The sequence below is a fragment of the Varanus komodoensis genome, unplaced genomic scaffold (assembly GCF_004798865.1).
Source record: "Varanus komodoensis strain SLA01 unplaced genomic scaffold, ASM479886v1 scaffold23, whole genome shotgun sequence".
Taxonomy (NCBI): domain Eukaryota; kingdom Metazoa; phylum Chordata; class Lepidosauria; order Squamata; family Varanidae; genus Varanus; species Varanus komodoensis.
In genome coordinates this window covers 15,286,708-15,314,193 of record NW_025335627.1, presented here as the reverse complement: position 1 = coordinate 15,314,193, position 27,486 = coordinate 15,286,708, and positions in this window count along the sequence as shown.

Genomic DNA, 27,486 nt, shown 5'->3' with positions numbered 1-27,486 from the left:
AATGTCTCCATATAAGCCTACCCAGACCCTGAGATCACCATTAGAGGTCCTGCTCTGTGAGCCAACTCTAAAGGAAGTTAGGAGAATGGCTACCTGGAGCAGGGCCTTCTCAGGTATGGCACCCCATCTGTGGAATTGACTTCCCAAAGATAGTTGATCGAGTACCATCCTTATACATGCCTGGCCTCTAAGATCTGGAGCAGAGATCCTTCTTCAGGAGCCCTCTTCGAAGGAAATCAGAAGAGTGGCAACCAAGGAAGAGGACCTTCTCTGTGGCAGCACCCCGCTATGGAATGGGCTCCCCAGAGAGGTGTGCCTGGTGTCGATGCTTTTTTCATTTCAGCATCAGACCAAAACCTTTTTATTTTCACAGCATTTTAAAAGTTAGTATTATATTTAATATTGATTATTATATTATTATAATGCTGTGTCTTATTTATGTCATTGCCACCCTGAGACACTGTAAAGGGCGGGATACAAAAATCATTCATTCATTCATACATACATACATACATATTCCGGTGCTAGATTAAGACATTTTTATTAGGAAGCATTTTAATTGTTGATAATTTTAGGTGGAATTTGATTTTAATTATATTTTAATGCACATTTTAGTATTCTTAATTGTGACATTTAAGATAATTCCACTCTGTTGTTAAACTATTATTTGGTGTTCCTGCTATGTTATGTTATTTATTATTGATACTGTGATTTAATTGTGTTTAACTGTTTAATTGTGTTATTTATGATGTTTTAAGTTGTTATTTTCTTACGTAGAGAGCCATGTGGATATGAGATGGTATACAAAAGTGCTAAATCAATAAGTCAACAAATATTGAAGCAGACATCTAGCATTTGGCTGCTTTAATCATACGTACATGCACATGCATGCATACCCCCTCCCCGTCGTGGGACAGGCGGCAGAGACTGGGGAGGAAGTGGCTGAATGCTTCGGCCTGCCTTCTGCGTCTTGACCTGCAAGATGCTAGTGCTGCTTCCTGCTGAGTAGGCAGGACAGGCTTGGTGTCTGTGGTGCTCTTGGGAAGCACTGCTGAGGGATTCCTTCTGACTTACTTCTGAGCATGCATGCAGAGGCTTGGTCTGACTTCTTACTATAAGCCAATGACAGCTGAAAGCAGGGCAATGTAGCTGGGTGTGGGGACAGGACAGCACTGGAATGTGCTTCCAGAAACATTCTCCAAAGTGGATTCCATCTGCAGGTCACAGACTGTTCTCAGCTACTGCTTATCAAGTTCTTCCAGAAAATTTGGCAGTGAAAGTTAGTTTCACAGCCTTTGGAAAGCCATGAGCTGAATCAGAGAAGGTGGACAGCCTCTTGCAGGGGAATGTACGGCCCCTTGAACCTGCCCCATGTCCTCCAAAGAAAGAAGCCCCCTTGCCCTGTACACTGATCTAACCCCAGCCATTGCATATTTCCATGATATTATCTCTTCTTTTATTTCTGCATTTGGCTTATAAATTAGCGTAAAGTTTGCTGAATGGATTGGCTAATTGGCTTTGTGTGGGACAAAGCTTGTGTTATTTGCTAATACAACAAAATGAGCTAACAGAGGCCATTACAGGAGGAAGGGTTTCTAATATATTAGCAAACACGATAATGCAATGGAAAATTACTGGTACTAATTTGACCTCCAGAAATACATTAAATAGTACGTTTGACTCAAGATTACACTGAATAATTTAGCAGCAGATTAAATCTGAGGTTTTTGCATAACCTGCTGGTGGTTTGTGGCTTGGGATGTTTTTATTGTCTATGCATCTCTATTAATCTGACTGATGTAGGCAGTTCAGATTGTTGGTATTCAGCTAAGTGTCTTGAATAAGTAAATAAATTTAGATTTACAACTTCATTGCAAGATACTCGCAACTATGTAAAATCATATGAGGGAATTACCGTATTTTTTGCTCTATAAGATGCACCTGACCATAAGACACACCTAGTTTTTAGAGGAGGAAAACAAGAAAAAAAATATTCTGACTCAAATGGGCACATAATCCCAGGCACATTCCCCATCACTTCCCCATGGGCTGCACATCTGACAGACTTACTGCACACACATATTCGCTCTATAAGACGCACAGACATTTCCCCTTACTTTTGAGGGGGGAAAGTGCATCTTATGGAGCAAAAAATATGGTATTTATTCAAGACTGAGTCCTGAGAGCATAGCATAGATAATTTTAACAACTTCACACTGTAGAAATGCAAAAATAATAGGGAAAGAGAGAATTAATCCAGTACTGCTCATTGATCCAGCTCTTTAGGGACTAAAAAAGCTCCAGAGTCCCTGCCCCTGCCCCCCAGGCTTTCAGCTCGCAGGCCTCACAACAATTCTTTTCCATTGTCTTCCAAGAACAATATATTTGAATTGAGAAATGCCACTGTAATGGCAACTTCCTGTCAGTCTTCTGAAGTTACTTGTGATTATAAATGTACACCTGTATGCTGTCATTCAATTTAGAAAACAAGCACCTGCGGTAGAACCCTGGAATTGGAAGAGACCATTTTGGCCACTGACTCCTACCTCCTGCTCAGTGTAGGATTCCAGTTTAAAGCATCGCTGACAGATGCCACTCAAATCTCTGCTTGCATACTTTCAATGATCAATAACCCACCCTCTGCCTAAGTGGTCAGTTCTACTGCCAGACTGCTTTGTTAGGAAGTTTATTCTGGTGTTCAGCTGAAATCTGCCTTTCTGTAACTAAAATGAGTTATTCATTAGAATTCTTGGCAATTGTGGACTTTTTCTGAGTGATCACCCTTTACATACTTGAAAAATGCTGCCCTATCTCCCCTCCGCTGCCCATTTTCTTTTCTCAAGGCTAAACATATACGCTTCCTTCCATCTTTGCTTGTAGGGCTCTGTTGCTCATATTGTGATCATTGTGATACTCTTCTCTGAATTCATTTTTGATACTCTTCTCCAGTTTATCTAATTCCTTCTTAAAGTATGTTGTCCACAACTCAACACTGCATTCGAGGTAAGGCCTCACAAGCATCCCATAGAGTGGTACAGCTACTTCCTGTGATTCTGAAACCAGCAGACAGCTACCTCAAATTTCGTGTGCCCATGTGCAGCCACATCACACAGCTAATGCATTTGCATCTTGTGGTTATCTGGCCTGTTGCTCCAAATGAGGTACCAAGACACAGCCTGACAAGTAACTGGGCACCAGTTCAGCAGGGTTCAAGTCATGGGCTAGCTTTCATAGGGCTCAAAAGCTAGCGGAGTTCCATAAATGCAAGTTGGTCATAAACATTAACCACTGGATGACTTCAGTGTTGATCCTGGCTGAAGTGAGAAGAATAACCTCATTACTTCTTCCTTATTTTCAGCTTAGCTGTCCGTGTTACCGTAAGAGGGTGTGCACACCAGTCGTTACTAAGAATGAACTAGAGGCTGTGGAGATGCAAAGGACAGACATCTACTTCCAAATGAAAGTTTCAGTGAGTTGGCTTTGATTGCCATGTGTTGAATAGCAAATATGTAGAATAGATACATATTATTCAAAAGGATCTAGGGAACTGTATTGCTATGAAATGCATGCCCTGGACCTGCAAGGGAATGCTTGATCTTGTGGAACCCTTAAAACATGTTTTTAATGTTTTCTAAATTTATTTCTAGTCTTTTGGTTTATGGGGTGTTGGGGAAAATTAAAAGCAAGAAGAATGTTTAACCATACTGAGATACTTGACAATTGTAACTTCTCTCTGCATGGAATTCAGTCTCTGCCTGAGCCTTCTAGTAATTTCACCATTTCCCAAGGAGAGCTAGAGGGGACTTCATTTGGCTTGCAATTTGGTGAGAACTTCCCAGATCAGTATGTGAACCAGAACAGAATTATACCTTGGTATTCATTTTTTTCTGAATTTTTCGATCCAGTTATCCAATACCGTACTCCATGCAAAAATATACATAGCAGTTAGAAAATATACAAAAGGGAAATTTGGGCAAAATACCAACACATATTTGTTAGAAGAAATGCACATGAAGTTTTATGTGGAATTTTAAAAATCATATTGCAGAATTGAAATGGAGCGAACTGATGATTTAGAGAAAGTGAAGAACTGAAAGAAACCAGAATTGACAAATTCATCCAGCCCTGCCCCAAAGATCTTTAGCCATCATACTTCTTTTTGTAAATACATTTTTATAGTTTGGGTGGGGTTGGGCGGGGCAGGGGAGAACACAGTGCTAGTATCCACAGCACCGTGCCTTACAAGGTACAAAGTGATGCTGCTGGAAAAAAATCCCCTCCCTTTTTTGCACAAATGGATGTGCTTTGTATCACTGTACAGAGGGGTTTGGAACCTAGCCCATGTTCCATTTGCTTTACAAACACTACAGCATTTCTTGATAACATAATAATGCAATCCTATACATGCTTACCCAGATGACAGCCTCACTAAATTCAGCAGAACCTGTTCCTAAGTAAGTGTGTACAGAATTGTAGTCTAAAACAGGGCTTATGTAGCTCTTCTCATTTTACATGATCGCCTGGAGAATTTAGGTTTTTGATAACAGAAGCAGAAAATGTTAGTGAAGCTTTCTTTTCTACAAGAGTGATACACTTTGCAAAGGTTTTGTTGGATTATGTTTGGAAATATCAGGCTGATCCTTGTAACACAGACAGTCCAGCCAGGGATAATCCTAATATGCCACCATTGTATTTGCAATATTGAAAGGAATTTGTGTATGTGTGTGTAAATTTAAATTCCAATATTGTGTTCTTTTGCTAAAAAAAAAGTACATAGTCATTTTCCTATCATAGCCGAGTTTGATTCATAAGGAAAAAACCCCAGCTCAGATACCAAAAAGCCCAGGGTTAACTGTCTTGCTCCTAAACTACTTCCTGTGCTTTTGCAAATTGTGAACCTGGCCAAGCCCAAAGCAAGCTAAAGCTAATCACATAGTATTCTATAAGTACATGGCAAATGCAAGTGTATGAGGTAGCAGGCAATTTCATGAAGTGTTAAAAATTAGTAAACCTGAAACAAAACTGCAGCTGAGATGTAGTGTGTCTTTCTGGGTACAGCTGCCGATGAATTTGTTTCATGATTACTTCCAGAAATCATTATTAATCCAACTAGCTCTGGACATTGCTGGTGAGGATATCAACAAACTGGGAGGTGTGTACACATGTCCCTGTAGCAAACTAGTCTGAAGTTTTAACAGAAATATGGGAAGGCATGGGTTGAATTAAGAATTAAACCCTCTTAACTGGGGCACAATGGCCATTCTGAACAATTATAACCAAAGTGTACACCAACATAAATTAGTGGTTACACCTGATAACCAGACAGTGTCCAAAAGGCTAAATTAACTCTGCATTTAATCACTGCAATGCAGTTTACATGGAGCTAGTCTTGAAAATGGTTCAAAAATACAGTGGCTGAATTCAAACGTAAGGGCAAGACATGCTGGAAACTGCACAGGTCCTGCTTAGCATTATGTGTTACCACAGCTAGGTGGCCCAAACCAGCATTGCAAGCTTTCCCCACTAAGCCTTTTTTACAACATGCTGAAGCAGCAAAGATAATGCAGATCAAAAGTGTTGAGTTGAGTAACAAGTACTCTACAACTACCTTGAATTCATAAATGTGATGGGGACCAAGTATAAAACCTTAAAAAAAAGTTTATTGTGTATTTTAAAATCAAAATCAAGACCAGAATGAAGAGAAAAGGGTAAGATAAAATAAATTTTCTGACATTAAACTTAAAGAAATGTATTGCAATTACTACATATATACTATATTGCCAACATACGGTGGATCATGGAGAAAGCTAGGGAGTTCTAGAAAAACATCTACTTCTGCTTCATTGACTATGCTAAAGCCTTTGATTGTGTGGATCACAACAAATTGTGGCAAGTTCTTAAAGAGATGGGAGTACCAGACCATCTTATTTGTGTCTTGAGAAACCTATATGTGGGTCAAGAAGCAGCAGTGAGACCTGGACATGGAACCACTGATTGGTTCAAAATTGAGAAAAGTGTTCGGCAAGGCTGTATACTGTCGCCCTGCCTATTTAACTTATATGCAGAGCACATCATGAGAAAGGCGGGGCTAGATGAATCAGAAGTTGGAATTAAGATTGCCGGGAGAAATATTACCAACCTCATATTTGCAGGTGATACCACTCTAATGGCAGAAAGTGAAGAGGAACTAAAGAGCCTCTTGATGCAGGTGAAGGAGGGGAGCGCAAAAGCTGGCTTGAAACTCAACAGTAAGAAAACTAAGATCATGGCATCCAGTCCTATCACTTCCTGGCAAATAGATGGGAAAGAAATGGAGGTAGTGACAGATTTTATTTTCCTGGGCTCCAAGATCACCGCAGACAGGGACTGCAGCCAAGAAATTAAAAGACGCTTGCTCCTGGGGAGGAAAGCTATGGCAAATCTAGACAGCATACTAAAAAGCAGAGACATCACCCTGCCAACAAAAGTGCATATACTCAAGTCTATGGTTTTCCCAGTTGCAATGTATGGCTGGACCATAAGGAAGGCTGAGCGCCCAAGGATTGAGGCCTTTGAATTGTGGTGCTGGAGGGGACTCCTGTGAGTCCCTTGGACAGCAAGGTGATCAAACCAGTCAGTCCTAGAGGAGATCAACCCTGACTGCTCTTTAGAAGGCCAGATAGTGAAGACGAAATTCAAATACTTTGGCCACCAAATGAGAAGGAAGGACTCCCTGGAGAAGAGCTTAATGCTGGGAACAATAGATAGCAAAAGAAGAAGGGGACGGCAGAGGATGAGGTGGCTAGATGGAGTCACTGAAGCAGTTGGTGTGAGCTTAAGTGGACTCTGGGGGATGATGGAGGACAGGAAGGCCTGGAGGAATGTTGTCCATGGGGTCGCGATGGGTCGGACACGACTTCGCGACTAACAACAACAACAACAACAACAACAACAATATTTCTTTATAGGCATTATCTGTAGCAAGTCATGCTCCTATTATTAAACAAAACTATGTATAAAATTCCAAAAAGGCAACCCAAATATTCACAGATATAAATTACTCCTTAAAACCATATCCATATGTAAATTGAACATAAGAACCACCCATTCATAAGCACTGAATATTTCCTTAAGCCCTACCAGGTGGCCATTTCCATTCTTGTCATAGTAGTCTTTCAGCTGTCAAAAAGGCAGAGAGAATCTGTTTACATTGGCATTCTGTTAAATTCCAAGTAACAGGTAAATACTTCAGGAATGCATGCATATATTTAAACATTAAAGAACATCCCATAACAAAATTTGTTATCCCTTCCCAAAAGGAAGTAACCATTGGGCATTGCCAAAATATATGACTAAGAAGAGCATGAGCTTTCTTGTACACCCAACAATTAGTCCTTTGTCAAAATGACACTGCGGCATCCAACATATCCAAAACATCAGTTTTTGCTGAATTGAATTTAGCCTAAGATCTATTACCCATTTGAAAGTAGATGCTAACGACTGGGCAAAACAGGGTGTTCCAATTCATTATTCCATTTTTGCTTAAGACCCTGTGTATCATATTTGCTCACTGATAACATATATTGATAAAAATAGATGGTTGGCTGGTTTAGCTGTTCAACCTTGACCAATACTCAGTACTCCCAATAACAAAGTTTTATGACTTCTGAAGCCATAAAACTACCAGGGTCAAACCTTGATTCTAATGTATGTTTCAATATTCTAACAATATTCTAACAAATGCTATTCAGCCATAGCTGGCAAATCATATTTGGCAAGCAAACCAGAAAATGGCAGAAAGGGGTTTGTTTGTTTGTTTGTTTGTTTGTTTGGTGGGGCTGGGGACCTTCAAGCAGTATAAAGTCGTCTTGTCTTCTGCCTGAAAAAACAGGTAAAGGGTTATTTCCTTAAAACAAGCTGAGTAGAAGAGTACAGTCAGCATTCATTCTGTGCACGATTTTGGTGAGAAAGAAATCGACAGTAAGGATTGGGATTAACAACAAACATAGCAGCTTAAGTATCTTATGCATTGTTAAAAATGGGACCTTCAAACAGTAGCACAGGATTTGGTACTTATTTGCATCTCATATTAATCTTCCCTACACCGCTTAGGATGCAATCCTATGCATGTTTTGACAGGAAAAAAGGCCTGGGGCATGCCAGGAATTGTAGGCCTTTATTTCTGTCTGAACATGATAAGGTCATGCCTTTAAACTTTCAGATGCACATTAATTCCCAATAAGACAGTTACTTTCAAAGGAGAAATAATATGAAGAAACCTGTTTGCAAGCATCTATCACCAATACTTTTCCTACTAAAATAACATACTGAGCAAATGAGAAATCTATAATAACTTCTAAATTAAATTTTTTTGAATAAGTTTTATTCTTAATATCCTTAATAAACCTAACAAAAAAACCCTAAAAACAACATCAGTCCTCAAGAACATTGGACCTGCTGGGTCAGCCCCCCCACATTTTTTTCTTTTTATGTTAAACTCTAACCATATTTGAATCTATGCATAGTCCCATTTCTCTAGCCAATGATAAAAAGAGTCCCACGCTTGATAGAAGTCTGTATCTTCTTTCTCCCTCAATCTGTCCAAAGTCAATCTGTCCATTTCTGCACAATCCAGGATCTTTTTTAGAATCAGTTGGTCAGTAGGTGGCTCTTCATTCTTCCAATGTTGGGCAAATGCAATCCTCGCCACCGTAGTTACATGTAGAGTCAAATACATTGCTTGTTTGTTAAGATCATCAGGTATAATGCCTAATAAGAAAACTTCAGGTTTAAATGTTAGAGGTTTTTGTAACATTTCCTCAAGCCATTTATGTATTTTAATCCAATACTTTTTTGCCTTCTCGCAGGTCCACCACATATGATAAAAAGTACCCAGTTTGTGTTTACATTTCCAACATTCATTTGACATATTCGGGAACATCTTAGCTAACCTATTTGGCGACAAATACCATCTATAAAACATTTTTTACAGGTTTTCTTTGTATGAAGTTGCTAATGTTACTTTAATATTTCTTTCTCACAGTTTTTGCCATTTCTCTAACTCAATATTATATCCAAAATTTTGTGCCCGTGTTATCATAGTTTCCTTAACCTGTTCATCTTCCATTCTCTTACCTAGTAAAAAATTATACAATCTTTTAATCATTTTCTCATCTGATTTGAAAATCACGTGGTCAAATGCTTTGTTAACTCCTTATAGAAGCCCCACATTCTATAGTCTTTAGCATATCTTGATTGCATCTGAACCTTGTGCCACCAAGAAATATTAATTCCTTGTTCTTGTATTTCTTGATTCAATTTCCATCCTCCATTAGTATCCAAAATATCACCATATCTCACAATCGTATCAAAATTCAATGCATTTGGATATACAAGAGTTTCCATAGGTGAGAGCCATCTTGGTAATTTAGTATACAGTTCTAAATTAAAAATTTAATGTTATAAGCATTGAAATACTACTTTTGAGAGGGGATCCTTTAAGACAACAAATAATATAATTAAATATTATAGATTTTAATCCAATATGTAATTGCATTATGTTATTTTTAAAGGATTTTAAATAATAATGAAATATATTTTCTTGGAAGCACATTCTAGTGATGCAGCAGGACTTCCTTTCTTAAGGCTATGATCCTACAGTTGCTTACCTGGGAGTCTCCTGCTGAACTCAAAGGGCTTTTCCTGAGTAGACACACTCCACCTGGCTGTGCAGTTCATTGGGCTACTTTGAGCCAGTCACTGCCTCTCAGCCCAATCGACCTCACAGGGGAGGGATGTGGGGATAATTTGGCAAGAAGGTGAATGTTGTGAAGCTCCTTGAGTTCTTTGCAAGAGGAAAAAAGATGGGGTATAAGTGTAACATAATAATAAATCTTCTCTAAGAATGCTGAATTTATTCAGAGCCAGAGGTTATAAGTTCTTTTTTATTTTTTTGCAAATGAATTGTGAATTATTTCTACACATACATTTCAGCTCTGAATATGCCCTGAGTGAAGGGGAAAAAACTCAGTTAAAATTCAGGCATACAAATATTCCTATATTTATATACCATTGTTCTATTCTACACTTAGGGATTAAGAATGCAATTCTCTATAGGAAAATCTTTATTTTTAGTATATATTAAAATAAAAATATAGTTATCTTCCCACTTTTCAAAAAGGAAAGGTTGAAACTGTCGTATCACATTTCCTTTCTCATGCAAGGAAATGACCTTCATAGCTCACTTGAGGTCCCATTTTTTTAGAGTGATGGTCTTTTTCCTTGTTAGTGATGATAAACTGCATTACATTCCACTTCACACTGATATAGACTATCTACTTAATGCCAAGTATTTTTAATGTAAAAGTTCAGTGCATTATTCTCTGTATGTTTTATTAAAACAAAAGGATATAAAATAACGAGTTCAAATCATTTCATAGATGATATATGTCTCTATGATAAGCAGTGTGTGTGTGCGTGATTCATACATTTTGAGCAGAAATAGCTTGGCATATTATGAAAGAATGCCTCAAACCTACCAGAAGTCCAGTCAACAGGACCGATAGAGATACCTTGGTTAGAAATCTGAGCTGCTCTAGGAATCCTTTTATTCTTCAGCTTGAAAGTTTAAACTTCCCTGTTGTAGGAGCCACTTAAAGATGGACCTGCTTGTGTGGAAGCTTCCCCTCTACAAGCTTTTCCCACACGGCCAGGAGGAGAAGCCAATTCTGTGCAAGTTGCCCCCATTCATCTTACTCCAACTGTTCAGGGTCCCCTCTCAATAAAAGGGCCCCCACACAATGATGCAACAATGCTACAAGGGACCACCCCTGCAGTCATGTGCTCTTTCAGATGTCTAGAAGCCAAAGAGACACCAATTCATTTATTTTGTTTTGTGCCCCACCTTTTCACCAACAGTGGAACCTAATCTTTAAACATACTGCATATCTCAGTTTTGAGATAAGCCAGGTTGTGTGAAGTTTTCAAGTCTCCTAACAGAAGTTTTGAGATGTTCCAAAATTACATCGGTACAGTGGTACCTCGGCTCATGAATGCCTCAGTTCATGACCAAATCGGGTCGCAAACAGAAATTTCTGAAAAATTTTGCCTCCACATTGGGTGACAATCATACCTGTCTATGGCTGTGATCGTGGTCACGCTTCTGCAGGGTACATAGACACGATTGCGGTCGTGCTGGGATGGGGGAGATGGCTGCACTCATGCTCCGGGTGAGGCGGGGAGATGGGCACGATCTTTGTTGTTGTTTGTCCCTTTGCTTCAAATTTTTGTGATTAAAAAAAAATGTTTACAGAACAGATTAACCTTTTTTACATTGAACCTTATGGAGAACTTTAACTTGGCTCACGACCAATTTGTCTCATGACCAGAGTCCTGGAATGGATTAAGTTCATGAGCCAAGGTACCACTGTAATATATTTTCAATGCAATATTTTAGGGAGTACATATTGGAGTTTCTCCAAAGTGGCAAGTAAAAGAGTAATAATGGAGGATATCATTTAGAGAATGCAAAATTGTGCAAGGTTTCATTAAAATGTAGACTGAACAAATTTCTCACCCAGTGAAAATATCAGCATACCAGGCAATCAGCTACCATGATTTGCACCCCCTTCTTTCCTTTTTACAAGATAAAACTCAGAGCATTGCATAAACACACACACACACACATGAATTAAGCCACTTCTTTTTTTCAAGCTTCATCTTCTCTGTTTAAACAATAAGTGTTGATATTTTAAATAGTTCAATTGTATGATAAATAATAGCACAGTAGGGGCAGAAAATCCCATTCATATTAATGTAAATTCTGTGCCTTTAAAATAATTCTCTGAAAACCTTTTACCTTCTCTCTGCACTATTGGCCTATATGACAGGCCTTAATTAGCACAGATTTTCCACGTTCATGGGTAGATTGGAAATTTGGAGGCACTTAATGAGAAAGGTCTATTACCTTGACCAGGCTAAAATTACTGTTAGAGGACATTTGCTTGCTCCACCGACTGACTGCATACAAATATCTGGCTTATAACAAACTGCATAGAACCCTCTCCAAAACAACAACAATAACATATTGGAAAGCATATGATCATTAGCAGTGTTGGATCAGATGCTTAGTATAAATCTTTTAATTGAGAAAGAATGATCAAGCCTTTCATACTTTGCTTGTATCCTTAATATAGCCATGGTAAATGCTTACGATAATCTTACTTCAAGCAAATACTAACTTAACTTTTGAAAAAAATCTTTTGAATATTACGAAGTAGCAGTTTTTGGGATAGGTACCCAGATTCATCACAACCGTTTTGAATCTCTGTGTTTCCTCTAAGGTGTCTAGCGGCAGGCCTGAGTATTGGTCCATCTAGCCTCATATTGTCCATTTAGATGGGCAGAATCGTTCCATCACCTTAGTGACCTAAGGGGCCAGGGATGGACTCTTGGACCATCTGAGTGCCAGGTGTTCCCCCTTGCTTCTCTGGGCAAGGAGCACCTCTTCCTCTAACTTTGGTGACTGTAAAACACAGCAAGAGCAATCCTAAACAGTGTGAATTCTATCTAGGTGTTTATTACCTGATCTCACCAAAGCATCATGGGGAACTCAGTCGTGCTACATAATCCCTGCCTCTGCATTAACTGTCAGCCTCAAGTAATACAGTGTCCTTCATTGTATAATTATGAAAGCAAATAAACGACTTCCTAATTAGGGTGGGGGTAGATGGCCTTTTGTGCTATCATTTAACTGTCCTTTTTCAGCCAGGAGTACCCACATTTTTCAGGAGCTCCATCTTTGCAATCACCCTACTTTTCAGTAAATACTTTCTTTCCCCTTCCTTACTAGCTACCCCCATACATTTATTAAAGGATGATAAAATGTGTCACTCAAGCCCAACCCAGGTATCACCAATTAAATAACTAGCAAACTTGTAGATACCGACAATTCACTATGCCATCTCCAGAAAGTGGTACTTGATGGATATATAGCTCTGCCCCTAGGATCCTCCAGTATGGGGGATCCTCCTGCCCCTGATCGGCAGGGGTCAGCCTTGCTCTCATGTTAGCGTCTACATGAAACCTCTGAGACCATTCAGAGTTTTGGAGTGCATTATCATCAATACACGGATGACACACGGCTCACTCTCTCTTTTTAATCTTCTGCATCTGAGGCTGTGGATGTGCTGAACTGGTATCTGGCTGCAACAACAGAGTGGATGAGGGCTAACAAGTTGGAGCTCAGTCCAGACAAGGCTGAGATGCTATTAATGTGTGGTTTTTCTGGTTGGATGAAGGGAACCCTGCTTGTTCTAGATGGGGTTGCATTCCCCTTGAAGGAGCAGGTTCGTAGCTTGGGGGTGCTCCTTGAGCCGTCTTTGTCACTTGAGGCCCAGGTGGCTCCAGTGGCTCGGAGAGCTGTCTACCAGCTTTGGCTGGTGTTTCAGCTGCACCTCCATCTGGGCAGAGATAGCCTGCTATCAGTACGCTATGCTCAGGTAATGTCTAAATAGATTACAGCAATGCATTCTATGTGGGACTGCCCTTGAAAACTGTTTGGAAGCTGCAGCTTCTGCAAACTGCAGCAGCCAGACTAATAACAAGGATCAGACAATCTGATCATACAACACCCACTCTGGCCCACTTGCACTGGCTTCCTATATCCTTCCAAGCCCAATTCAAGGTGTTGGTTTTAACTTGTAAATCTCTACACAGCTTGGGACCACAATACCTGATGGAGCATCTCCCCCGTCCTTCTACGCAGACATTGTGATCAAGATCAGGGGCCGATCTCCAACTGTCACCTCCAAGGGAGGCTTGGTTGGTAGCAACAAGGAGAAGGGCCTTTTTAGTGGTGTGTCCCCCCCGCCCCCGGTTATGGGATGAGCTCCCCATTGAGGTCCACCTGGCACCAACCTTACTATCTTTTCAGTGCCAGGTAAAGGCTATCCTCTACTGCAGGGCATTCAAGTAGATTCTGGGGCCTGTTAGCTGTTAAACAGATATCAATGTTTCTTCTTCTTCTTCAAGTTATTGTTATTCTGCATACACACACATTGTTTAATGTGTGGTTTTAAATTTTGTATTGTGTAACTTTAATTATGTTTTAATATGTTTTAAAACAATGCATCTTTTTCAATGTGCTTTATGAACTGCCCAGGCAGCTTTCAGCTTTTGGGCAGTATAGGAATTAATTATTTAATCTGAAGATTTGGAAAACTTTGGAAGCTGAAACATCTTTGGATTTGATCTCTGATTTAATCCTGGAAATATATGCATGCATATAAAATATGTTAGGATGTACAAAGGTGTGTACAAAATTTAAAGCTACAAAATACAATAAAATGAATACAATAAGCCAGTAATAAAATGAAAATTAAGAATTAAAACCAGATAATGTGCACAATGACACATAATAAATTCCTAACTTTGTTAAAGACCAAGGTGAACAAGTGAATCTCTAGCAGCCATTTGAAGGCATGTAATAACGGTGCTTGGCAGACATAAAATAGAATTGTGTTCTACATGAAGGGCTTCCAAATCAAGTCACCCCTGTGCTCCTCAGCATAATTACTTCGACAGATGGATGCATAAACAAGGCCACAAGCAGGGTTTATTTCAGAATGTTCACAGCCTGGAATGTGTAAAGGTGGTCCTTCCAGTAATTACTTCAGCCCATATTTGCATGGTCTAAGTTATACTGCCTCTAAACATGGAGGATCTCTCTTTAGCAATTGTGTTAATAGTGGCCTCTGAGTCCTGTCCTGCTTGAATGGTGAAATATTTTAAAATGTCATCTAAGCTGGTGTCTTTTGTAAACAGGAAGAAAAAAGATTGCGGGCAATACAATTGAAGCTGGACAGCTATTTTTCTGAAAATGAAGGAGAAGGTGTTTGCAAAGCACAATATGCTCCTAGACCCAGGACAGGTATAGTATCACCTCATACTGAGTCAGATTCAGACAGATAAATGCCAATATGTAACATACTTTAGGATGAGTTTGGGCTAAGAATCAAGACATAATTGCACAGAGGTCAAACTAATTCTTTGTGGCACAGTTGACATGCATCATTTTACTCAAGGTTTGCTGCTCTTTTTTCCCAAGCTTGACCTAGAAATTGAGCAGAAGCCGCCTTGAGTTCAGTTCATGAATTTATGAAGAACTGCCTCATGATTCGAAGACCCTGAGTATCTTGATAGAATCCTGATGGAGCAGCTCCCATTCACCATCAGCACTGCAGTTCTGTGCACACGATGGGCTCTCAGTAAGCTATGACGGGCACAGAAGAGGTCATGCCTCTTTTCCCTACAGGAATGAACCAGGATTTTGTCCATGTTGTGCTCTGATGGAAACAAGGATCGATCGGTTTTTGCCAGACTCATCCCAGGCTGTATGGACGTTCTCAAGCTGTGCTGAACTTGAGCACAGGCTCAGAGCAGGAATATGGGCTAGTTCTAAAGATGTGCAAAATCCTCCTGAGAAATTTCAAGAGAGACATTTGCCTCTTTAGTCAGTCGTGTATTTCAGAAGGTTCCATTAGCGTTTTACCCACTTTTCCCAAGATTTATGACAATGGTTATAGCTTGAGCTTGAATGGTCAAGTCAGCTACTACCATTTCAGCAATGCTTGGGAAAAGTGGCAAAAGAAAAAATAAATATTATTTGAAGAAATAGTCAGTAAAATGTAGAGCAAAACCAGTAACTTGTAGGCTAGAGTGTTATAAGGAAAATTGCAAAGAGCTCTGGATGATTACATATTTGGTGATGGGAACAGTCCACCTTATTACTACATATTGAATCCATCCAAATCAAGAAGAACACTGAGGTAAAAGCAAAGCACGTCAGATCACACAGCCCAAAGCAAGAGCAAATGAAAGCAGGCATCACTTTAAAGCAAGGCCACATCTAGCTGAAGTTGCTTTTGTCTTTTATTGGAGTGGGGAGAGAAAATGCAGATGCCCAGTGTTTTTTTCTGTTTGGTATCACTTGATCCAGGTTTGTCTTTACATAGAGAGCCACACAGTTTGGATTTGCTTTCCTAAATGTGTTAAAAGATAGCATTATGCTGTGTTTTGTTTCATTTTTCTCTTGTGAATGAAAAGGCAACATTGCAAATATCGAACCTCTTCTCCTTCTTTCCAATTTTTTACATAAATTCTCATTTCTACCCAGATGTTTTGCCTACATCTCCCATTTCAAAATGCTGGGGTCCACTCAAGCCAATGTAGATACTACACACTAAGGTTTTCTCCTGTCACCTTGTAGCAGCTGTGTGGGGAATCATTTCCTCTACTAGGGAAGCCAGTGGTCCTGTGCCATCATCTTGGTACCTCAGGGTCATAAGCAAACAGCTCTTCCTTCTTTCTCATTGGGAGGCCCATGTGCACTGTCATCAGGCCATTATTGAACCTGGGCACACAGGCATGATCACTCCTTGTTTATGCCTGCCTCCTGGTTCCTCCTTGCCATTTGGTCTTTCTGCTTCATCATGTTTTAGTCCAAAACTCCTTGGAGGAGGGATCTCTCGTGCTCTGTAAAGCCCCGTGCACACACTTGATGCCCCAGCATAAATGAAGTCGCCTTAGGGTCGGTTCTTGCAGTACAAAGGTCATGCACATCCCTCCAACACCTGGCGAAGGAGTGCAGAAGGGGGGTGTAATTGTCATGGGTTCTTTCATATGAACATTTACCCTGACATACATGCACATTCATGCAATCTGCATGCCTAGACTGCTAGAAGCCATAAGGAAACGACACCCACATGACTGATATGTTGTGACAAATGGTCCTTGCTTCTTCGTGATGCTTACAAAGGAAGAAATGCAGCAGCAGGTCCTTGTATTCTTCCTGAAAAGCCTCAGGTCTGTGAAAGGAAAAATGCCTGGATCCAAGCTGCCTGGAGACACACATGAAGAATGCTTATCTTGTCCTGCCTACAAGAAAGCCCTTCACCTCCGCTTCTGGTCACATCCCTATACAAGGGTGGGGTAGAATCCACACAGAGAGGCATCATGTCTACTTTCATCACCCTCTTCCCTTATTCTTCCCCCAATGAAGAAATTAATTAAATGATGTCATGCTTGATTTTATCTAATTTGGAAGCAATTCATCACTCTTTTGCTAGTTCTATTAGTCCAGGAGATCAGCATATTAATTCATTTGTGAGACTAAGCTCAAGGGTAATTACAGCAGGGAAACTTAATGCCTAAACGTGTTAATGTCTGTAATCAGAACCATTTTCTCAGTGTGGAACAATTGTTCGACAATTACAGTTGGATATGATTGCCCTGGTAGACAACAGAGGCCATGTCAAGAGGGAGATATTGGAGGCTTGTTTTGCAAGTATGGTATTATAAGCGAGCTCATTTTCTTACCATCTCTTTGATCTGACTTCTGCCAATCCATCTCCTTTCCTGAAATTTCGCACTGTTGACGGTGATTAAAAGTTAGCAACTTTTCTCACTCTTTGTGTGTGGGCAGAGATGGGGCAGAGAGAACTCAGAACACCACTTGCTCTTGCAATGTTGTCAATGTTGTTGCTGCTCTCCTGGAGTACATACTTGGGTAGAAGAGTGTTGCCCATCTAATAAGCCCTCATTTTCTCTTGAATCTATTCAGCAATCAGTGTTGCTTAAGTAGAAAGAGATGAGCAAGGAGAATTACATTTTTATGCTACAAGGGAAAGGGTTCATTTCCTCTCACAGGCCATTGGAATTCGAGATATACAGGGAAGCTCCTTATTGTAGCAAACCTAATATGAGGAAAACTATGGGCTAGAGATGTTTAATTAAAAGCCTTCATGAGCAACAATCTGTTGACTCCAGAAGTTTTGGATTACAGCTTCCATCAGTCCTACCCAGTGGTCAGGGATTATGGGAATTGTCATCCAAAATTGTCATCTTCCTTCTCCAGCCTCCTTTCTCATGATCACTGAAGGAATGCAGTTATAGGTTTTCTAGAGTCTTTGTGCATTTATTTACTTAAATATGACCAAGCAAAATCTATCCTGAATTCAGACCACTTGATTCAACAGGCGAGAGAGATGAGTTGTTGCTGTTGTTTAGTCACAAAGTCATGTCTGACTCTTATTTCAGATTCTATTTTCCTAATGTTTCCTATTTCTAAAACTTACTAGGATGGTCTGATTCTGACTTTCACATCCTGGTAGAAAGAGTATCTAACAAGGTTGAAAAGGGGCAATGTTACTTCATTCAGATAATTTAAAAAATTCAGAGGGAGCCTCTACTACCCAATCAGAATAGGCTTTGCCAGCTTGGTAGCAATAGCCCTGTTTGAATCCCAACCATTTCTCAACTGGCAACTTTCACTTTCTAAAAACTGATTTGTCTTATTTATTGGAGGCTAACAGATGGGGCTTGATCCTTGAATGAAAAATACCCATTAAAAGCAAGCCTGCATGAAGCTTTTGACACACCAGAGTGAACACAACTTTTCAACTGGGTATTCTGAACTACCAGGAAATTGAGAACTGCCACATTTACTTCATTCCCAGACAGAGAGCAAAGCATGGGGTGTGTGGACCTAGAAAGGACACCATACAGCCCCAATGGGTTGCACTTGGCTTACTGGGCCACAGTTTATGGAAGAGGGCAGCTTTAAGAGATGACAGCAACTAGCCTTTACACTTCAACAACATAATTGCTCCTCTTTCCTTATGCAAATAACAGTGGAACAGGCTGCAATTCTGCGGTCATATTAAAGTAGCACGTCTAATTCAGTTTTCCCCTTTGCCTGTCGACAGGTTCTTTAATCTGCAGGAGAGCTTCCTTTGCATTTGCTAGCTGAACATAGTGTGATTGCACTGGGGAAAGACAAGAGGGGATTAGCAGAAATAGATGCAAAGGTCTGTTATACTGGCTTGAGCCAGCTGCATTGCCTGGCTCTCTCCCACCTCTTCCAGTATTGACCTCCCTGCCTAACTAGGCTGACCAGCTGTCTTCTCTTGCTCTGTCAACAGTGCAGTGGTTTCATTTCTATTTGGCCTTGAGGCTGCTGTAGCCTGCGAGGTGCCTTGGATGTGGAACGTGTCTTCCTTGATGTAAAAATCTCATATCCTATTGGTCTTGAAAGAAACATGCTTTCTGGCATTTGAAGAAAGCCTCCAACAGTATTGGAATGGCACTGGAGATCCGCATTCTTAAAGCAATTGAACTTTCAAGTTTAAGTGAAGCAAAACAAAGGTTTTTTGTGTGTGTGTTTGTGTTACCTTTATGTTTCCAATAGTTCCCTGGATGCAGAGAACAGGCAGCGCAAGGGAAGTCCCCCAGGGCTTTGGTACATTTGGAAGCCTGTCAACGCTGGGAAGAAGGTGAGGGAGAGTAAAACCCACGACACGAGTCAACATTATGATGCACTGGGCATTCCTCATCTCATGGTAGTTCAATGATGGCCTACAGCCCTTCTCTTGTTACTTTGCTAACGCAGCATCTTGCTAGCTCATATTAGGATTGTGCCAAATGCTGTCTAATTTCAATATTCACTTTGAAATTAGCAAATTCAACAGAGCCAAACAAATTGCTGGAAAAACAGCTTGCCGGGGATTTGCACTGCTTCCGTGCTGTTGTCCAGGCTGCCGCACATCTTCAGTGGCACTTTCCTCCTCAACTGCGCTCGGTCTCACTTGTTTGCACTGCTGTTTAATCCCACTGCTGTTAGTGACCCACATGATCTACAGCTGCAAAAGGCACTGGGTTGCTTGAAGGAGGCAGAACTGACTTGCGTCAGGGAGACATGGTGTCCCCACTGTGTGCTTTCCTAGTCATAGTAATTTCTTTGTTATGTTTTGATACAGTCCAATTGCTAACTCTTTCTCCAGATGCTCCACAAAATCCATAATGTATAAGAACACATTCAAGCAGAACATGAAAACTTTAAAAGACAACATCATAAAGTGAAAACCAAACTAAAAACCAGCAGCAACACAAAGTTCTTAATGCAGTAACATGGGTGTGTGTTTGTTTAAACGACTAAAGGACTTAAATGCTTTGGAGAGTGAAAATGTCTTTACCTGGTGCTGAGAAATTCACCATGTAGATGCCAAATGAACCTGTCTAAGGAGGGTTCTCACTTTGTTTATGCTTAGGTAACCTGACCTTAATCCTTTTAGAGCTTTACAAGTTAATACCAGGCTCAGAAAAGAACTTGGCATAAAGCCAGTTTACTCCCCTCTCCTTCCAAGCAGTTCAGAACAGAAAGCTTTCCAACTGCAGCCTTCATTATGTTAAGGCAGACCAGCTAAGCTGGTGTTATGACACAAAAGAAGAGTATTGCTGCAGTCAATAACAAAAGACACAAGCAAAGTTCGAATATTGGCTATTAGGGAAATGCAGCTTCTCTGTACCAGGTTGATTCCAAACTGTAAATACCACTCTTCCCTTCCAACCCAAAAAGAGTTGACTCCACCTTCCTTGTGAATCATGCTGCTTTTGAGCCAATCACCAGGAATGTCTGATGTGTCTTAGTTGGCTCACTCTCTTAACCTGATGCTGCATCACTGGACTAATTATGTTTGTCCCCCCATCTCAGCTTATGCACTAGAATTTCCCACGGAGCTTGAAACTATCTTGTTTTCAGAACTGCCAGGCTTATCTCTGGGTCTGTTGGCCTTGGCCTTCCCATTGTAAATTCCAGCCTTGCCATTGCTGAATCCAAATCCAGTCCAACAACCTTTAGAGGCTGTATTATATAGGAAGTGAGACTTAGAAGGCAGTGCACACAGCAAAGCACTGATGTAGCAGTCCTTGTTAACAGTCATTTTACCCTGTTTTTGGCCAGCTAAAGTTTCTGGGCCCTTTTCAAAGGCAGTCTCCTGTATGACACATTCCAATAATCCAAACAAGAGGCTATCTGGGCATGAACAGTTACAGCTGGGGTCTTCCCTGCCCTTAGAGGCTCCAACTGGTGTATCAGCCTGAGCTGATAGCAGGAGGTTTTTGCTACTGAGGCTATCAGTGCCTCAAAGGACAGGGCTGGATTCAGGAGCACCCCTCAAGGGCCTGCACTTGGCCCAGCAGAGGCAGTGCAGACCCTTCTAGAACATGTTGAATGCTACCCAGACAGGCAAACCACCCACCAACAGCACCTCCATCTTGTCTGGATGGAACTTCAGTTCCCTGTCCCTCATCCTGTCCATTAAGGCACCCAGGCCAGAACACGCACTGCCTCACCTGGGTTGGATGAAGAGGAGAAATGGAGCTGGGTGTTACCAGCATGTTGGTGACCCCTCAGTCCATATTCATGTAGCAGCAGAACCATTGTAACTAGATGTGTCCAACACTCAACCCAGAGAATCTTATCAGAAGAGCACAATTGAAAAGTGCTGAGAAGCCCAACAGAATCAAGAAGGTGGTACTCCTCATTTATTTACTTATTTATTTACATCATTTCTATACCACCCCACAGCTGAAGCTTTCTGGACAGTTTGCAACAGTCCATAAAACAGATATTGAAATACAATAAAATATATACAATCAGAAATACTGTAGACACCTAAAAGCAAACAATATTAAAGAGAGACTTGGTAAAATATCTGGGATGGGCAACTCCCTCAAGCCCCTGGTCACCCAGAGTGGTCTTTAAAAGCCTTGGCACAGAGGACTAGCTTAACCTGGCCCCAAAAGGGTGACAAATTTGGTGCCAGTTGGGTGAGTGAAGAAGTGATTCCAAAAGCAGGGGAGGGGGGCAATTATCCATCTCTTATCAGAGGTCATCCTACAAACAATCAAGGCTGTTAGTGTTTCAAAAATAGGCCTGAAACCTGACTGAAATACATTCGCTTGAGCAGCTTGCCCAGATGTTGACAACCAGGTGTACTTCTTGACCTCTTCCAGGTTCTGGTTGGGCTTCTTCAGGAGTGCCTCTTTTAAAAAGTTAGTACCTACTTTCTCAAGGTACAACCCCCTAGACTCAATCCAGACATCCCTTCCTATCAGAGATAATTAGCTAGGAATGGGGGCAAGACTCAGGTACATAGCAGTGGTCAACCAAAGTTGGCCTGACACCTTTTTTACATCCTCTGGTTTCACTAACTGAAAATAATCCAACAAAATTAGATACTCTGGAACTGATACTCTATGGATGGGATTACAAAATTTGCGGAGTCCAAGTGGTAAAGGATGCAAGTAATTTGATATTTGAAATGTTTACCAAACTTTTAACCGCACACTAGCAAGGATTCCACCTTCTCTTTCCCCGGCCCAGTTTGCAGCAGACCAGAAACCAGTCAGAAAAGCCCTGGAGGATGTCACCAAGAAGGTGCCATGGTTGTGGGAAAACATTCTCTCTTTGTCAGCATTGCACTGCAGATTGGCTCTGCATTGTGACTGGATGGCCTCAGCATGAGGCTTTCCCCTGCTGTGTTCTGGCTGTCTTCCCTCTTGCTTCACTACTCTTAACTCAGGGGTATACCCAGGAGCTGTGCAGGCCTCTTGGAAACTGTGTTAACAGTTTGAGTCCTCCCTGCATTTCCACAAAGTGACTGGAGCTTTGACAGGAGCACTAGCTGTATCAGCTGGAAAATCCTGTGCAAGCCCTCACAGTATGTTAACATCCATGGGTGGACCCTTTCAGTAGGTTCTTCACCTTTCCATACAGGAAATACTGCTATGGTTTTAAGCTTGGAATGGACATGAAGTAGATCTGCAGATGTTTTGGACATGCTGTACCATTTGCCAGGTTGGCAGTGACCTCTGCAAGTTGAAGTACAAAAATATCTGGAGATCTGTCTTATGCCGAGCAACGGGAAGGGATCCAACCTTTAAAAAGCCTGGATAAATGTTAATGACCACACTTTCAGATTATCATCCTTCCACCCCTGTTAAGAAAACTAAAGCACACATGCATCTTGCCACATACACTGGGCTGATGATATGTAAGGAGAGCCTCATGGTTTGTCATGGTGGTCACAAAGTCCCGAGCTATTCCAGCTGTGACACCCTTGGGATGAAGGACTGCTTCCTCCAAGTCCCCTCCCCATATATTTATGATAATTACCAGATTGGGCTGTCATCCACAATTAAATCATGAATATGGATATTTTACTATGGACCTAGGTAGCCAGGAACTAGGTGGGGAAAGAACCAGAAATGGGAGGAGATGTAAGATAGCTAATGGCTGTTCTCTTCAATTGGCCTGTTTGCTCTCAGTGTCATATGTGTCCCACCTGTGACCACTCCAACAGGGGCACCCACATCCTTCAGGCTATCCAGTGGATTCCCCAGGTGTGTTTGTAAGAACTCCAATGTAAATAGGAAGTCCTGACCCAGTGGATTTTCACCTATTGCCAGACATCAGCTGGCTGTTAATTGGCAATGCAGTGGAAGAGTTCCCTGTTGATGAGGATATAGCTATTCCTGGCACTCTGCACTGTCTCAGTGTGATTGCTAACAAGGAGCAGTGCGAGATGGGCTTACATAGATCCCCCTGCCTGCTCCTCTGCTTTTCTGATTGCTGCGATTGCTCTTCCTAGTTACTGGGCTGCACTGGGCTGAACAGATGGAAAGTTTCCAGCTCTGCGGAGAAACGCTTTCCCCCAGATGACTGCAATAACGATTGCTGTGGGAATCATGGTGCGGCATGCACAGGCTCCCACCCACTCATTGGTATCTGGCTCTCTTCCCCTTAAGCTGGCAGCCAAGGCTAAGGAGGCGGAAGGTGCAGAATACCTCTCAGCCATGGGGCTGCTATCATCAAGATGCCACAGGCTGAGCCAGAGATCAGTCGCCCTTTGGCTCTTGCACTTCAGCTCACACCTCTGTCAAGGCAAAGCCATTCCACAGCTGGATGTGAGAAAGACGAAGTGTTTCAGCTAGGTGCCTCTGAGGAACAGGAGGGAGGGAGGGAAGGGAGGAATTTCCAGGGTATTTCCAGTGGGCATTCACAGGGAATGAGTGGTGGGCAGAAGGGTACTCAACCTCGCCCGGCACTTGCCAATTCTCTGTGCCAGTTGTTCCACTGTTTCCCTTCAGCTGTGCTCCAGAGCGAACTGAAGCCTGACTGTAGGTAAAATAACTTGGAGAGTATTTGCAAGAGAGATTAACTGGGCTCAGGAAGGGTAAAGCTGCTGATGGATATTACTTTCAAATCCCTCCCACTACCATAGTGTATGCATTCATACAAACTGGCAGACACATATTTAGGGAAACAAATATTCACAAGTATAACATGAATTCTTCTGTGGATGTGTTAGGAGCAGCAGCTATTTTTACCCTCATAGTCATCCTTTTTTAAGGGCAGAATTCCTCATACCTCTTTAGTCAATTCTACCTAGGGATAGAGCAGAGAGGAGCAGTCATTTTTGACTCCCTGGTAGAGTGGCAATGCAAACAGTACAGAAGTGAAATGCTTCACTGGTGAAGGTAATATGGGAGCAAACCTCTGAGGTTTGAAAGGTCTCCTTCAGTTTAATAGTGATAGTACTTTTAAGAGCTTTATGTGCAGGCTGCTTTGAGATTCTGATGTAAGGCTGGGATATGCCCTCCTGAATATTTGATATCCTGAACAATGCCTAGACCCTAATAAAATTCAAAATGTAATCAATTAAATCAATTAGAAGATTAAATTTTTACCATGCTATGTGTACCACTAGCAAAATTTACAAATCACATAATCAGTGCAATCCATTAACACTGACAAAGGGAGGAGGTGGTGAACTGGAAAATCTCCATCAAGGGCATTCAAAAGATGTAATTAAAAATACATTACACCCTGAGTGCTATCTCCTTGCAAGTCATCACTGCCTCGAAGAATGCAGCTCATGCTTCCAGTTTCGGACTTGCATGGAAATTCCACACAGATAGAAATTACATCTCAGTGCAGGGAGAGGTAGCTTGTGCCATGGTGGTACTGATGTACGTGCAAGTTCTGAGGCACCTGTGCACCAGCACAGAAAGCCAAAATAAGCCATATGCGAGGCGGAAAGGATCCCAAGCTTGCATTCAGACTGGAGGAGCCTGGTCCAGTCAAGGCACCCTACTTCAGTTGCAATGAATAGACAGTAAGCCACTTGTATCCACGATGATACACAGTTTATGGAATGCAGTGACAAAATGTGAATACAGATTATTAATAAAGAAGGAAAGGAAAGCTTGCCCTTCTTTTCTCAGTGGCCTACTGGGTCCATGAATAGGCCAGAAGGTGCTCCAGGGTCCTGCAAAGGTGCCTGGATAAGCAGTGCACCAGTTCCTCTCTCCCACTTCTAGAAAGCCTGTCAGCAGCCCCCAGGCCCCCTCCCTATTCCTGGGAACAAAGTCATTCCAGCAAGGTAAACAGCTTTGTTCTCACTGCCAGGTATGCCTTGTCTACAGAAGATTTGGGGAAGCAGCTTCAAGGTGATTATCTCTGGTGTTCTTTTTAGCAAGCTGAGGGTCATGAGGCCTTGGCATGCTTTCAGAAAACTGGGAAAACTCGCTACACTGCCTGTGCAACCTTAGTAACCTCTTTGCCATTCTTCCAGTAGAGCCTGGATAAAAGCATGAAGTTTATTATACTTTATTTAATTTATGAGTTACCTGCTAGTTGACACTCTCAGAGCAACAGACTGTCTCTCATCCCAGAGTGCTGGAGCTATCATGAGTCAGGTCACCTAAACTTCTCTTCAGGACCTCTTTTAGAAGTGAGCCATCCTGAGCCACAGCTGGGTGAGAGCTCTGGCACAAACTGCAAGAGTACAGGAATAGTAGGAAATGTGCAAGGTGCCTCTTGGGAGGAGAACCAGAAGCCCAAAGGTGAATCTGTGATGACCCTGGGGCAGGGGTGGGCATGGACAAAAAGAGGAAGAGATATGTTTCTGAAATTGCTACTCTTGTTGAAGAACCAAAGGCGACATTCAGATATATCTCACTACTGCAGGTAGACTACTACTGAAATCCTGACTAATCTATCATAGTGTGATTTTTTGATGTTCCAATCCATCTCAATTTACTCAGGATGGATTTTTTTCATCCAGCCTAACCCCCACAACTCAAGAAACTCTAGTCAGCTTTGCAAGAGGGTTAGAGTTTGCTAATCCCCCCTCCTTCTGCTGTCCTACCTCCCTGGATTCCTGCTCCAAAATGTTAGGGAAGAACAGCACCAGGGCCCATCTAACACAGGAGTTCATGCAGGATAGATGGCTTCCTCCCCCTTCTGCTAGCAAAAATGCCCTGCTGAACTGGGTGCATTCTAGAGATGGAAGGAGCCCTTCCATCCACAAAAAGCAGATCCTGAATCAATTCCAATGACACTGCCGTGCTCTCCAGAGACTGGGTTCAGAGAACATGCTATTCCACACTAAAGAGTTCAGTATGGGAGGTCATTGAAGCATGGATCATCGATGAAATGTGGGTAATATGTTGCCTCAACTGACCTGAGTTAACAAATCATGGTTAACCCTGAATAACCATGAAAAGAACTTACGTTTGTTGTTGGATTATGAACCCATGTTTCAGCAACAGCCCATGCTTCAATGACAACCCTCCCTCAACCCTTAATTAAATAAAGACATTTGGTACATAAGCTGCATTTGGTTCTGCACTGGATCTGAATGACAGATCATTTGAAGCTGGAACACATCCTTTAATTACTTCCTGAATTTAGCAAAGATCCCAATTTGCCCTGATGAGCCTTCATCAGTAACTTTCATCATGCTGTGCCACTTTCCTGGGAAGTCCTGTGCTGCTCCCCTGGTTGCTCAAGATATGTCAGTGTCTACTGCTTCTGGCCAAATACTGTGACCCCTTTTCCTTTGTTTATTTGACTTATTTATTTATCTATTTGTTTATTGCATTTGTATTCTGCCCCTTAGCCAGAAGGCTCTCTGGACAGCTCACAGTGCAATCATAAACAGTGATACAGAGTAAAAAAAGAAAACACAGATAAAAATAAATAACAATAACTAAAAGCATAAAGCTTAATAGAGTGAAAATCCAATAAGACCCGAAGAAAAGGATTCCCCCGTTGCAGTGCATTTGCATAGCCAAGGCTCACAACAGCTGCACCTCAAATGATGCTTCCTCCTCCCCCTAGTGACATCCCAGCTGGGCTCGTGGGACATGCTCTGTGTGAGGCCACCTCTGGGAGCAGTTGGGAACGACATGGCAGCCAAGAGGCGGCCTGTGGGAGGCCACAGAGTGACAGTGGCAGCAGCCTCACTTGGCCTGGGGCTGTTTCCAGGCGGAATTCTCAGTGCTGGTGATGGCTGCAAAGGCCCTGAACGACCTTTTTGCGCCAGGCCACTGAAGGACTGCCTTCACATGATGAACCTGCTTGGCCCTTAAGCTCTCTAGGAGAGGCTACCTTCAGAGGTGCATTTGCTGGCCGCCTGAGAGGGCCACCTCAGCGGCCGTTCCCCCAAGGGAGGCTGGGTTCGTGCCCGCCACTCTCCTTCCACTGGCAGGCGAAGACCAGGTCATCCAAGAGGGCAGTGGGCCTGTGCGTGGGCTTGGTGAGTTGGGGGCTGTAACCGTTCCGTAACCATGGCTTCTCTCATATTTTAATATATTTTTAAA